The sequence below is a fragment of the Taurulus bubalis genome, assembly GCF_910589615.1.
Source record: "Taurulus bubalis genome assembly, chromosome: 14".
NCBI lineage: Eukaryota > Metazoa > Chordata > Actinopteri > Perciformes > Cottidae > Taurulus > Taurulus bubalis.
The window spans coordinates 4,923,895-4,940,427 of NC_136602.1; positions in this window are offsets into that span (position 1 = coordinate 4,923,895).

The following is a 16,533-nucleotide window of genomic DNA, read 5'->3' on the forward strand; positions in this document are numbered from 1 at the left end:
GAAATGCATCGAATTAATTTACACTTCCACACTGCCATTACTCAGTATAGTCACCAGTAAAGGAGAATGATAATACCCAGATTATTAAACTGGAGGACTTTTCTTTCCTGCTGTGAAAAGCTGGATGTGACTTACTTTTATGCTCCTCAAACAAACCAGTTTGATCAAGTAACAGTCACTCGACAACTGAGTGATTTCTCAAAGTTTTACAGCCAAGACTATCAAACCCTATCTTTTGATTAGCGCATTTAAAAAAACGCTGTGGCAAAGTTTTAATTTCACAGCTTTCAAGTGCTGGCAGAGACCGTACAGTACCTACTCCAATTGGATTCAACCGAAAAACCTCAAGTGAAATAAGTGTTTAAAAGTAAATATTGTTCACAATACTGTTGGCACAAGTGGTATTTTGTCAACTTGCCACACAAGCCGTCAAGTTGGCAAACGCTGCATTTGCCAACATGCGTGTCAAGATTGCTCCTGTCAGAAAATTTGAGCACAAAATATGGTTACTTAAAAGTGTCATACCGTACAACTTGAAATGTATGAAATGTGGGTGCAGTCCTACGTGTTATGCTGCCACAAGCTCTCCAGGAAAGCTTTGCAAAGTCTTGATGACTCCACAGCCAGAGTCAAATATAACTGACTCACCAAGTCACTCTTGACTTTTTTTTTGCAATGAAAGTTGTTCATGAACTTTTCCCTTTTTTAAACACCTCAGTGTTTACGGTCTCATTTCCCCCAATACCTGTTGCAATGAAGGTAAAAACCTGCACCAGAGGAGGAGAGGATAACAAATGATTGAACGTATGGATGGAGAAATGGGGGGACAGGGTAATCCTGTTAGCCGGCTAATCGCCGTGGATACAAGGTCTGGGGAGGCAGACAGTTAGACACATGAATCTGCACCCTCAGCATCACCGCTGAGTGTGTGCGTGTGTCTGTGTGTGTGTGTGTGTGTGTTTCTGGAAGGGTGGGGTCTGGATATCCATTACCCATTATCATCCGGGGCTCTTGGGGATTACTGTGAATAAAGAGAGAGAGGGAGAGAGAAAAGGAGAGAATGGGGACTTAGCCTTATATCCTGTAGCTTTTTGCTCTGCTGTCCAGCTCACCACACAATCATTTGGCTGACGGCGAGGCTTAGAACGGGAGAAATGCTGTAGGACGTGTTGTACGGCAGAAGCAGTAATTGAAAACTTGATTAAAATGTTTAATAAGTTTGCAGTATGCTTGCAGTCAGAAAAGCCACCTCAACGTCCTCCATCTAATCCAGATTGTAGAGCCCAACTGTTATAACTTCCACCAACGATGGCATCCGTCAGCAGTGGTGGAAACGCTGCATCATAAGTTTCTATATTTTTCATGAAGCAGATAAATAATTGGCAGCAGATGGTGGTAATCTTCTGGAGGAGTCATCAACATAAAACAAGTCCTCATGCTGTTGGATTAAGTTCGGGACTTTTTGCTGATCTGTTATGATGATTAGTCGGACAAACACACACCAGCATATAAATTTCATTTAAGTTGGAAGGTGCAATATACGGGATTCAGGGCGTTGATATAGCTGCAAACACAATTTGCTATGTAAAGATATAGTGGATTAATGTCTACGTGAGCAGAGAATGAAGTCGCTCTCCCTCTTTATGTGTGTGTGTGTGTGTTTGCAAGCTAAGTTCTGAAAAATTAAAAAAGAAAATATACTGTGTGGGCATCATTTGGGAAATATTGTCATCGCAATGATTAAAAGAGAGAGAACAGGGTTCCCTCAGTTGCAAAAGGCCATAGTAATTTAAAATTGTGACAGTAGCCAACATATCAAAAATAAATATACTTCGGCACTGTAGATTCATGTTGACATCATGTCCCCCATCAGCATACAGTATGTTTCTTTTAAACGTGAAAAACATCTTTGTCCAACTCTAGCCCTTGACTTTGTAAACCAAACCATACATTAACATTCATAATAGTCACTTTTGTAGCAGTTTGGTGACTCATTTTGAAAGACATAATTTAGGTATGAGGACTTAAAACCAGCATAGATTGTCCTCAACTGGTTACACTAGTGAACCCTGGTGTAAAAGACCCAACAATCCATCCTGACCTTCCACATGAGATTTTTGCACTGGAGACGAAACACATTGTGTTATTTCCTTGTAGCCATGCTGTGGCTGAAGGGACGGTAATGTCGGCCTGTCAACCCCTTCGGTCCAGACTGAAATATCTCAACGCTAATAGCCATGCAATTTGGTCCGGACATCGATGTCTCCCTCGGGATGAATTGTAATCACTTTAGTGATCTCCTTACTCTGATCTAGCATCATCATCAGGTCAAAATTTCAATTTGGGCAATACTCAGGTTTATGACTAAATAACTGCAAAACTAATGACGTTCCCATCAGCCCTAGCTGTGCCTTGTCTTTAGGGAGGCAATTAGCAAATCTTAGCATGCTAAACATTACAGCTGCTGAACACTGGCATGTTAGCCCATGTTAGCCCTGTCGTCGTGCATTAGCATTTAGCTCTGTGCCTAAGTACAGTTTTACAGAGCGACTTCTGGTTTTGTTTAAACTACTGCTTTCATCTTGATGAGTCAACAGTCACCAGTTCCATGAGTGCAAACAAGTTACAATAGTCAGGAAGAAAATAAGTGGAGGTAATTTAAAGCCATTGAAAATACATATGCAATATGTTGTCTCCGAAACAGGATGAGAACAGCTAAACAGGCTTTTTAGCTAGCCACAACAACAACGTTAAATTGTGTACACATTGTGTAATTAGGTTATGCTTTTGCTTATCCCTCCGAGACAAACATGAGGTCAGAGTGCATTCAAGCAAGAATATTAGAGTTCAGCACTGCGCTCAAGGACATGCTAACACAAATCAATACCTATGGAAACCTGCCAGTTCACATCATCATTCTAATGCTGCCAGTGCAGTATGTTTCCTCTTAAATAACACTATCTTTTCTGCTGTAAAACATGTGCTCATCGCCATTCCGCAGGCACAACCCTCTGTGAGTGACGTTCTGCATCTGTTCCAGCTGGTAACATCAAGGACACCTCAAGACTCACACATGCACACACACACACTGAACAATGACTTTTAATAAACAGTGTTTATATCAAACCTCAAGTTATTCCAAAAGCGGGAATATCATTTGAATAAATGAATACAGTTACTTAGTGTTGTTCAGCATGGCAGTTCATGCACATAAACAAAATTGCATTCATATTTCATGTGTTGGAGCCACCATGTGCTTAACGTACCGTATTGCAGATTTCAGGGCTTTTAGTGAAACTTGTTCGGTATATGAACCCCCAAAAACGTCTTGTACACTGCGAGGGAATCCGTCTGCAGGTTACGCAGTGCAATAGTTAAAAAATACTGCGTTAACAGCATGTGTGTGTAGCAAAGGTCCAGATGTTTCCTTGTTCATTTATTTTACACACAGTTGTGACTGAAAGAGTGTCATGGGTCATTTAAAATCCCAATATATTGGCCTGACAGTTTTTAGCCTTGAGCCATCATTTGCCAATCAAGGCAGCAAAGGAGCCCATCTGCCGTGCATCTGTGATTGCTTATAATTATGCATTATGAAGTAAATGAATATTGCATATAAGCTCGTTCCACAAGTCCTTGTTGTCTCGAGATTTGCCAGACCTGTTGTGCATTCACAATTTTTGGTTTGTTAGATGAAAAATCTGGATTGGATTGGCAAGACAAGAGACAGCTGAAGAGTGGCTGCAATAAGAGAGGAAGAGGTATGTGCTGTCAACTGTGTGTGTGTGTGTGTGTGTGTGTGTGTGTGTGTGTGTGTGCGTGCGTGCGTGTGTGTGTGTGTGTCAATACGCCCACAAAACGTTGCCAACTAAAAAAAAAAACTTGTAGCTCTACATTTGAATTGAAAGCGTTCTAGATGAGGTCAGAACTTTCTCTCCCATTTTTAATTACTAGATCACAGTTGCTTCCAATTTCACATTTGTAACACTCGTGTTTCCCAGCCCTGTCATCAACCCTGACCTCAAGTTTGTGCAAATCCCTGAAGTTTTTCCTCCCTCTTTGATAAGACTTTTAATGAGTCTACAGCCATGCTGGCTCTGTGTATACTTCGGCACAGCAGTGCTTTGAGCACATGCTGATGTCAAGCCGTTATACTGTTCACCATCACAGCACTGTCATACCCAAATGTATTACAATTCATCTTGAGAAGGGACTCCAATGTGTGCACCAAAGTTCACGGCAATCCATCCAATTGCTTTTTGAGACATTCACACAAAACACAAATGTCAACCTCTTGTTTGCTTTTGAAGATTCATTGTCTAGGCACCGGGAATCTATGCACACAATTCCAAGGCGATCCATCAAGCAGTTGTCAAGATATCATTCTGGAGCAAAGTGGTGCCATTACAACACAGTATCCACACTTGGAATTAGATAATCCTCATAATGCCTACAGATATGGCTGTAAGTGACAACCAAAAGTGTGAAAATAACAGCATTGGATTCCTGCGATAAACTAACATTTGGGTTTTGATTGGCCTGTTACTGCTGTGAATGTGAAAGGAGAGAAATACACCTGTAAGTGCATGTAGGATGGAGAGCTGGACTATAAAAATAGTCTTTAAGTACCTTCAATTTACAGATACTGTCTTCCAGCTCATCTCACCTACCCGGTATATATGCCCTTTTATCTTTCAGGAGAAATTACTCATCCAGAGCAGCCACCTACATTCAGAAAGTGGTGAGTTATGAAATTATTGTCCTCCCTTGATAGCACCGTTCATCCAGAGTTTCTCTTCACAATAAAGAGTCTCTCGCATTGATTTACCCGAGTTCAAGCAGTTCATCTGACAGCCATTTTAATTGCCTTTTTCAATCCTTGTTCAACTATTGCCAATTTCCTTTTAATTATGATATAATAACAGCTAACTTTGACTGCCCTAAGAGGAGAGAACGGTGTAAAAAAAATGACACAAGATTGCTGCAGAAAATAGAATTGACTCACTTCCCTGTCGTGTGTAAGATGGCGCCATCAATAAAATTAGCTGGGAGACAGGCGAGGGACAGCGAAGCCAATTGGTGGGATGTTGTGATGAGCTGAAGTTACTGGTAGACTGCCAACCAGTGGGGAACTGGGTCGTCCTGTCCATTACAGAGACTTGAGTTATGTTTAACATTAGAATTTAGAAGCTCAAATAAAGATAAATGGTTGGTACCATACTGAGGAGAGAGGGAAAAAAACAGAAGATAGAAGAAGAAGAGAGAAAGCAGAATAAATTCATTCTGTATACCCTTCAGAAAACGTGAGGACAAAGCAGACTGTTTGAGTTTAAGGTTAAAAAAAAATAAAACACTCCAATGTGAGAAGTGACATTATACATATAGTTTGCATATATAACCTAACTTTTTCTTAACCTAAGGACGATTAGCTCAAAAAAGCATTGCTGATGCTAACCATGACCCAAGACAATGGCGCCAACAACAAAAAGCCAAACGCACAGCGAGATGGATGAATTTCGGAGATTGTAGCTGCTAATATAGTGAAGATGTTGCACAGTAAATGCATAGTTCATCCAGTTAGCAAAGTCTTGGAGACATTCGACAACCTTATAGTGAGGATGGCGACAGAAGAGCGGTGTGTCTCAGACCTGGGGGATGATTCAGCGACAGCCAGCTCATCTCTCTTTGCCAGGTGTTGCTTTGACCTTCAAGTTGTAATTGGTGTGTTTTTAAATGGCGTCTGGCTCAGCCCATTTGTGTGCTGATCTGATAGCCTTGATGTAATATATATATGTATATATATATATATATATATATATATATATATATATACGCGTATATATATATATACATATATATATATATATATATATATATATATATATATATATATATATATATATGTATATATATATATATATACGTGTATATATATACATATATATATATATATATATATATATATATATATATATATATATACATATATATATGGCGTCTGGCTCAGCCCATTTGTATATATATATATATATATATATATATATATATATATATATATATATATATATATATATATATATATATATATATATATATATAGATCTTTGACCAAGTTAAGACTGTTATTGTCCATCAAGTTCTGGTAAACTACTGATTAACAATAATGTGTTCTGTGGGTTTTCCGTGTGACGATCATAAGGTATCGAAATCAAATCTCCCATCAGAGCTAAGCACTCATTGTTCTCCCAGAAAGGAAAAAATAAATCTAATCTCATATTGCACAGGATTTCACCCAACACCTTGAATGCTCCTTCAAATTGGCTCATTTGCAGTATTTTGTTTCTTAAGTGGCTTTCTTATTCATCGAATTACATTTCAACCTGCCTGAGAAATAATTAAGTGTGAAATTTTAAATGATATCTCCGTGTTAGGAGGATGGAAAATATTCATTCTATAATTCAGCGGGACCAAATTCTTAATTAACTTTTACTCACTATTTGTACGGTGAACATTCACCTACTGGTCATTACCAGGCTCTTAAGGTAGAACATATAAATGCACAAGAGATTGTCTTTGAAAGTGAAGTTCAACCAAGATAGATGGAGGGTTGGTGATGCATCCTCAAATCTAAGCAGCAAGTTCACAAAAGCAGGATCAAGCATTTTATTGATTTATGTGTTGAACTTTTGAAAAGCCCTGCCATGAACTTTGCATAACAAATAAAAGTCATTTTTTCTTCTTTTATTTGGCAAATGGCAAGACTGTATAAGAAGTGGACACAGTCACCGTGATGTCACTCATTGGTTTGTGGACGGATTTGAAGCCTCAAGTTTGGCATTTTGGCCGTCGCCATTTTGCTTTTTTGCAACCAGAAGTGATTACCCTAAGTAAGACCTTTTTAGATGGCCAAAACACTTACAATTAACTTTAATGAACACTTGTGGCTTGTGGAAACAAAGGCAGGTGTCATTTCATAAGTTATTTGCTCTGTCAGTGATCAAGCGGGTCAAGCATCCCTGCAGAGTTACAATACACCCTCAATGGATCATCCCATGGTATGCATATCTTGAAGCTGAAGGTTCGGAGGCAATGCTTTTGGTTGTGGTTGTAAGAAGCCAATAGTGACTGTAGTTAAGGGGAGACGTTGCCAGCCGTCTCCAGTGTCAGAGAGATAGATTTAGCTGAACTAGAAAAGGTATGTGAGGACTGCCTTGCATCATGGTACCTTCACATAAACACAAAGCAGTCATTAACCCATTCATAAGTGGTGGTGGAGGAAGGAGAAGAGGGGAAGAGAAGGTACTGGGTAGTAACATGCAGCCAGCATGTTGAACTGAACCTGCCTTTCTTTTCCTGCCTCGAACAGAAGACTGGACAGGGATGACCAACACTTTCAGCTGAAACCGGCTATCCCACACTGCCATCTGTGGATCAGTGTGTGAACACCACCCCCCAAAAAACTTGAGACTGCCCTTACATAAGTGATCTATAAACCTGCAGTGTGAGTGGCTGCCTTATAATACCCAAGCTGAAATGACGCTCAGCTGTGGGATCCCGCCGGGGAGGCAATGCGAGCTCGACCCGCTGCGCTGATTTACATGTGACCCACATCACTGCACCAGTTCTGTGCCGCCGAAAGATCGAGGGGGAGTGAAAGGGATTGAAAGAAACACAGACGGAGAGGCTGCACACACACGTACAGTAATTCTGCCCGTCTCTGATGCAGTGAACCCAATCCCATCTGTTCAAGGAGGATAAATTCTGGCAGAGGGAATTTATCTGCAGCCAAGATTTATTTACTGGAAACAACTTTTGGGTTTTCTTCCTCGAGCAGTCTGTCTCTTTCTTCTCTTTTTCACTCCTTCCTCATGCTGTTTCCCGCCTCCCGCTGTGTGTGTTATCCTGCAGGTTCTGTGCAAGCTTGGCCAGGTCGATAGCCACTAATGAAAGGCGCCTTTATGAAGGTGTCAGCTGCTTTCCCTCACCGGAGCAAGCAGCTCTAATTTGAAGTAATGGTTATTGGCTAAGCCATTGATTTATTGAGCTGGTGATTAGTGCACTGTATCAGCACCCACAGAGGAGGGGAGGGACGGAGGCGGGAGGCACACAGGGTGGGAGGGAGATGGAGTGCAAAAGATGGAAGGTAGGAGTCGAGGAGGACGTAGTGTCTGATGTGGACGGGTGCTAAGGTGGCAGATAGAGGGAAGATGGGAAAGTATTGTAGTTGTGTTGCTATGAGACAAGAAAAGATAACAACCTCACGCTCTGTCAATGCCAGCCTTTATCATCACTGCTTCTTCTCTTGTGATCCAGCTTTTGTGCCCGGATGAAATAAAACCTGTCCACTGCGCAGTGGTTCTCAATCCAAAAAATAAATAAACCCAATATGTGAACTGGTGTATTCAGCCTTGGCTAAACCCCTGTCCCTTCTGCTTCTCCATCAAGCTGTGGGAGTCACCGTGGAGTCCACACTGTCACTAACGGCACTGCCTGAATAAATATAATCTAATTTTCGGAGAAAAAAAAGCAATTGCAGAGAGAAACAGACAGAATATATCAGGATGTTAGAATGTTGTCACTGATTCAGCAGTGAAAACAGGTCAACAAGATCAAGCTAAAGCTACAGATCACAGTGTAAAAGTGAACCGATTGAGACAGAAAACAATGAAATTAGGGAACAACGCTGTTCCTGTAAAGCCGAGTAGGTCTTTTCTCCACTGTTGCAATAATTAAAAAGCATCATGAGTATCCATTAAGTATACTTTCAGTAGCTAGCCTCAGCATAGTAATGATATGCTAACGTAGCTACCGTGATAATGTTAGCTCGACCAACACATTCTCACTCAAGAAAGCTTCAAACTATGATGCTCTAGGTACCCTTCAGTTTGGGACGTGTCATGGTTGTGACAAGTTTGTTGCATGCATAGTGTCTTTTCAAAATAAACTTCCGTCTTCACAGGAAGTTGTGTTTAGGCAAAATAACGGTAAGGAACAGCTATTAACTTCACTTCCTGGTGACACATGCGGCAAACGATACTATCAAGTCATGTGACTAACCACTGACGTGACACAATAAGCAGAGATACAATTTTTGTTTCACATAAGACACCAACAGCAGTCTCCTGGGTGAAAGTCCTGTGTTTGTTTGACCCACCCAGCACCTGCGCTATGTTCTCGTTCCCTTTCTCTTTTTACTAATTCAGTTGCTCTAACCTTACGTGAATGGGTTTGAATTGGAGTCAGATGAAAGACCAATATTAGAGACGCTAAAGGGTGCCTGCTCAAGCACTATTTAAATAAGGGCCTGGATCAGAAACCAAAACCTTAGAGGCCCCAGGAAAGCCAAGGGTCCACCCTTAGTACTGAGAAATACATACATTTACATTGCTGCTCAACTTCTTTCTCCAGTTTGTGACACACTTTAAGAATTGTTTAAGTTTGTGTCCATATTTTCAACAGGTACATACGTCTAAAAACTGTTATTTTTCTCACCCTCTTCTCCGTCAGTCCACATAATGCTGCCTCTCTGCAACCTCCCAAAACATGGTTGTGGTACTGCTCTCCCCAGTGGTTCCATTGGAGTATGGCAATCTCATGTAGCATGCGTGGAGGGAGGAAAGAAATTCATGAATGGATTACCAAATGTCTCGTCTTGTGTCGGGGGGCCTCTGAGTCAGAGCCTTTGTGCAAAGTGTCTGTTTTTGTGGCTGCAGAGTAATGGAAGAAATCCCCTCTGAAAAACTGAAGGATTAGCCTAAACTTCAAGAGATAACCACTTTCCCACAAGCAATTCCCAAAAGTGCTCTTGACTAAAATCGTAACATTTGTTGGAATAACCATTGTTCCTTTCAATGGCGGTTTGGACACATTTGTAATAAAGTCGTGTGGTTGGAACCGCAGCGCCAGAGCAGCACTTGGAAGAATAGTTTGTCATCAATTATTTAAGTCCTTGCGATTACGGCTCCAAAGGTATAAGGAAGTAATGATACAGCTGGGAGGACAGTTTTCAAGCAGATAAATGGTTTTACAGACTTCCTAGGACTAGAGCCTACACTGAATATACATTTGGAAAGTAAAAACATACATTTGTAACGATCATCAAGTATGTTTACAGGCGTCTGAACAGGCTTTCACACCTTAGTCTTTTCTCTCTCTTTATCTCAATAATTTGAGGAAGAACCCAGAGTGTCTGGCTGACACTCTTTGACAGTGTGCCGTGTTGTTACACTCTCATTTGGCTTCTCAATTCAATCCCCAGTCATGAAACAAGTGACATATCCTCTACTTCAACGGGCGTCAGGCCATCCATGAAGCCAAGACGATGTGATCATATTGTTGGTTCTCTGATGGATTACTGACCTGACTCGTAGACACACCTGTGCAGACGGCAAGCCGTGATCAGAAAGCCAAATTGTTGAATTGTTTGTACAGACTTTGATTACATTTAACTGATCTGCCCGAGTCAAATTTCTTCACAGTGGCAGTCATTGCAAAATAGGCTTAAGTGCACATTAGATTGGCACTGGTGCAGCTGTGGATTGGCAGTTAAAAATAACAGTTTTAAAGCATGTTGGTTTTTGGAAATAGACGTGTTGCTTCACAAAAGAGCTTCGCAAACAATTGTCTGTCTAAGCAATAATCTTGTTTGACAATGGTACAATTATATTCAAATTGTACCAAATTGTACCAAAAACTACTGACCTGTACTTCTGGAGATTCATACTCTAATGATCGAACAAATCTTTTCTACTAATTCCATTGAGTAATCGCAGCCTTACACTCTGGAATCCTCACAAAAAGGTCTCACCTCGTCCTGTCGACCCGACTTATATACAAACCAAGCTAGTCATCACAACTGAAGCGATACGATTACACAACGATCAGACCCATTTAAAAAAAGATGTCTTCTACACGTACAGACCACATGCTCAGGTGGCGATGGAAGCACAGCGGACTCCCGCTGTCTGAGTCGTGTGAACATTTCCTGATGTTTCTGCTTCAACATAAAAGCTGTGAAATAACAACATTGTGAAGAAATGACAGGAAATGATCAGAGCTTTGTCAACGGCTATTGTCTCAAATAAAACTAATCTACGAATACTAACTCAGGTAGGAAGAATAAACAGCAGAAATAACAGGGGACATGAAAGGTATTAATCCCCAATTTTATATTTTACTGCAGAAACAGCTCAATATGGAAAAGGCAATGGCCACGGCTTTTTATCTTTTCCAATTCAGATTTCCTTATCGCCCATCTTGCCACGCTGCCACGTCAACAACGGAGCAACAGCTGTCAAGATCAACATCTGCAAACCTCTTGCATGTTGTGTTGAGCTGCTGCTATGACCCTACACCTACAGTGTGTACGGGAAAAATAATCCAGGGAAAAATCACAAACACAAAGCAGCAAAACAGCCTTTCAGCATCCGGCTCTGTGTGAGCGTCCGAGGAGCCATAACAGCTAATATCAAATTGAATAAGGATGAGAAGTGACATTTTCCATCACCTTGCCGTTGTGATGTCTAGAGCTTTGGAAGAGCCGAGAGGGAAACGGGGGCCGCAGATAGGGGTCACGCTTTCATTAAAGAGGCTAATGGCGTACAGAGACAAGGAGCTGATATTAGCCACAGGGAAACCTATTAAGAGCGGGCTGGAGACAGTCGTGATGAGGAGCTGATTACAAAATCACTGAAAGGAAAATGACTTGGCAGATAAGTAGAACTGGAGCTCAGAAGCTGTAAAAGACACTGAGGCAGACCGAGCAGAGGCCAGACAACTGAGAGGAGGCCAGTTTCAGCAGAGGGCGGGGGGGCGGGGGGGGTCGGAGACAGAGGCTTCACATCAAAACAAAAAATGAACCAATGTGGCGAATGAAATTGCTCTGTTGTTCTGATTGCTGAAATGTATTTTGCATCACCCCAATTTCCCAAACCAATACCCTCCTGGGGTGTCACTGTTCCAGTGTTGGATGATATTGGAACTCAATTTACTCAAAAGGCTTCAAATCTCGGAATTGCCGTACTTTCCACGCTACTTTCTTTTTGCCCAGCGCCGTTGTCACATCGATGTGGCATCGCACAAACTACACAACTGATATCAGATGAAGGGTATTGATTTCAAAATGGTTGCAGTTGAAGAGATGTGTGACTGGTGTGGCAGTCACACACACACGTGTGTATATAACCCGTATAGCTGATTCTCCCTGCTTCAGATCATATTAATGTCTGTGTGGTCAGAAATACCACATGCCATTCTGTGCATGTGGTTATGTGTGCACATCTGTGACATAGAGAGTCTGTTTGTGTGTTGGTGTTTGTTTTGCAGGAGCCTGATGTGGAGAGCCTCCAGTTTTCCTCTCGGCCTGTCTGTCTGTCTGTGGGGCCCCGGGGCCGGTGACTATGTAGAGGCCATCTGGCCATCTGCCTGTCTGTCTGGACAGATGGTCCACCTGTGGGCCAATCACAGACTATCCACTGGATCTGCAACATGATTCGATGACGGGACTCCATGCTATGTATTCCCAGTTAAATAGAAATTCCTCCATTCTGTTTTTCAGCTAAAAATCTAAGCAACGTTCAAGAGATTACAACGTCGACACTGACATCAAAGTTCCAAGAGAAGTATTTCAAAAAGGAAACTGATTGATTTATTTGTTGTTGTTTTTTATTGTCTAGTTTGAGGTTATGTGTAACTTGTATAAACTTAAAATAAAATGATTGAAAGAAAGAACGTTATATTTAATGTCTGTTTCAAGTAGTTTGATTAAAAAAGGAGGCCCAGGACCAAAAGGTAAACAGGTAAAACTTTATTTGAGGTTTTCAAAATTCCTTCCCCCGCTCCCTGATTGCGCTGTTCTGATTAACCAAAACGTTTTAATGTTTTAAATGACACACATAGCAAACTGAATATTAGCAATCCAAACATGCGACGAAGAATAGGCCTTAGAGTCATGGAGTTCAGCTGCCACACTAAACCGTGCATAAGAACGAGCAGCTCTGAAGTGCAACATACCTTTACAAACTGAAAAGCTAAGTTATTCTCGCTGCATCATTTAACTGCAATAACCTTCAAGCTGTACTTTTAATTGTGGACAATTTAAGCAGACACATTATTAATATCCAGCTATCATTAGCGCTTCATAGCTTCTAGTGAGCTGCTGGCTTGCAGGGGAGACGTTAGAACAAAAAGAGGATGAAAACCTGCTCACTCATAACTATTTTACATTTGGCTCCAAGATCCATATCTTGGCAAACGGCGTTCTTCAGGATCCCCCTTTTGTCAATGTTGAACCTCAGGGTCAAATCACGTCCCTTCTCCAGCCCGTCATGTTCAGTTTAAACACCGTTAAACCAATTTTGTCATTTATTTGGAATGAAACTTACCCAAACCCAAATCTCTGCCCTTCAGCAGTCAAACAAATATATATTTTTTAATTATTGTTAACATGCGGCTTCCTGCTAAATATGTCTCATTCACAAACCTGTCCCGAGGTATTAAAACTGTCCCACCCGGCACAGAGAGCCAAAGAAGCTTCTAGTGCCATAAAGTGGTAAACGACTCTGACACCAGCTCGTGATTTATGTTTCATGTCATCACGCCTCTCATGCTCATCTTAACGTTTCCCTATAAAGTCCAATTAAGTGGCGAAGAAAGCCATAAAAAGTATCCTAAAACCATCCCAGCAACTTCTGTTTTTCCCGAACAATTCCACTTTTTCTCTCCAGTCCATCTTATCTTGACAGGTGCATACAACATAGAAACACAATGTACTTTTAATTCAAATTATTACTTAAAATACTGTATTATTCTCTCAATTAAACCACAATAATGCCCCCTAGCATTAACCAAAAGAAGACCTTTAAAAAAAAAGGTTTATTGCCACTTTATTAAGAATAAGAGAGTTCAAAAGATGTCAAGGAGAAAATGCATGTGTGCAAGCATGTAGCATAGAAGCAAATATCACTAGTTATGCACACATTTTAACCTGATGGTGGCTCTTGCTATAAAAAGTCAACAGATCCAACGTGAGTGCAATTAATCTGCAGAGGTACATGAATGTGTGTACCAAAATAAATGGCAATCAATCAAACAGTTGTCAACCTAAATCAATCCGACACCAAGTGTGTCAACCACCTCGGGGTCAGGGGATCGCCGAGTCCTTACAATGAATCCACTGGAGGGCATCGATGACAAATGTACGACATATTGGGGCGATGCGTCCATCAGTTGTTGAGATTCTTGAAAATACCCTTGTGTGTGTGTGTGTGGAGCATTTTAATGTGAAAAAGGGAGCGCCTCAAGCAAAGTTAGGCCTTTAATCTCTGCGGCTATATCAGTACCTCCTCTGAGGAGCTGATGACATGTTTGATTTCACACTTCTCAGAATATTAAAATCCAGTTTCACCAAAGCATCGCCAGTTTCTAACCAGAGAGAGGGTCAAATTCTTCCATGGACTGTTGTGTGTGTGTGTGTGTGTGTGTGTGTGTGTGCACCTTGAACTCGATACCAGCTGCTCTTGCTTGCAGACAAACAATCAATCAATTACTCACAAAGCTTCAGGTGGTGCAATCATCTGCGCTTGAGCTCGCAAGCGGCTCGTTTGCTCGTTTTGACACATTTACCCTGCAGAGGTTCTAATAACGATGCTAATAGCGACGCGCTCATTAGCATACAAACAGATCGTGGCACATAGCGCACGCACGCACGCCGGTGATTGGCAGGAGAATTGTGGAAACGCACAAAGGGCTGCAGTCTTTCAGTAGTTTAATGAAATAATTTGTCTTCGGTTGTGGTTATGTATATCTGTTATAAGTGTGACTGTGAGGACGGATGCTTGTTTTTAGCGACATCAAATCCACACGGTTAAGTTCTCTGTTAGCTTAGTGGATAAATGAGGGGTTTGAGTTTCACAGCCAAAAAGGCACCTCTATAACACCTGCTCAGGGACTGTGATTTCCTTTCCCCGTCTGAATTTTAGAAGTATTGATCTGTGTGCTGGAATCCTGAATAACAGAAACACACCGGGTGAGACTGTGTGGCATTTGTGGAGAAGAACAGCAACTGCATCTGTGACATTTGTAAATAATGAAGGAAGGAGCACCTTTTTCTCTGATGTGTTTAGTGTTAAAAAAAACACACGTACCTCACCTGACACCGGCATGGCCGCCATGCGCTCCCACTCAGAGCAGGTCTCGAAAAGGCAAATAGCAGCTGACTTTTTCGCTGTTCTGCACATTTAACATGGAGACTAAACGTGTGTGTGTGTGTGTGTGTGTGTGTGTGTGTGTGTCGCCCTTCTGGTGCTCTGACTCATACGCTAATGCTACTGCGCTAATGCTCATAGGCTAATGCTACTGCACTAATGCTCATACGCTGATGTTACTGCGCTAATGCTCATACGCTAATGTTACTGCGCTAATGCTCATACGCTAATGTTACTGCGCTAATGCTCATACGCTAATGCTACTGCACTAATGCTCATACGCTAATGCTACTGCGCTAATGCTCATATGCTAATGTTACTGCGCTAATGCTCATACGCTAATGTTACTGCGCTAATGCTCATACGCTAATGCAACTGCGCTCCGTACAGTGCGTAGAGGGAAGTTAGAGGGCAAGAAAGTAAAAAATAGCTGATGACCTAAGAGACATTTCATGAAATGATTGAGGTTGGGGGGGAAGCAGAGGACCTGTGCTTGTGATCTTATCTTTTTAATCACATTTACGTTACATTTAAAAGTCGGATCTGTCAGTTTAGCTCGGAGGAGTGCAGCGCAGTGCTACATAGCCTCTTGAGGGCTCAACAGGTTTCAACTTTCAGCTGTTGTGACGTTATTCTCTCAAGGTTCTCTATGACTATATATCTATTTGACTAATTACATTTGCAGCAGACACGACGTGGCCGACATTAGCATTCATCTGATGAATCGATGCAATTCCCAACTCGTCAAATAGCGGCGCTCGCTCGGTGGCCCTAAGATTCAAGCTATGACGCTCCTAACGTGCCCCTCTAGAGTCGGTTTTGGACGTCTCTGTACATTCGTAGTGTCTTTTCAAGATGAACCTCCGTCTTCACAGGAAGTCTGGTTTAGGCAACAAAACCACTTGGTTGGGTTTTTGGAAAAGAGTGAGCTTGACTTTGAAGTCACGTGACTAGCGACTCGCATGAGAAAATGGCAATGTTTACTTTTAGCTTCGCACAGGACATGAACAGCGGCCTCCTGGACTAAAGTCCTGTGTTTGTTTGACCCGTCCAGCCTCTGTGGACGATCTCGCTTCAGTTGCTACGACCGTCTAATAACGACGAGGCTGGTTCTACATGCAGCCAGACACTGACCAGGTGACGGGATAGTGGGTTGGATGAACGTAAGCCGATTAATCTTCACTTTTTTTATGGTTTTATACTTTGAGGGAGGAGGTTAATTAAACGTGGAGGGTGACGGCTTCCTCCATTTGTGTAAAATGGCACAAATTAGTTTGTCAAAGTTTAGCAAAGTTTTAACACTGACGATTTGAGTGGATTTCACCCGGGG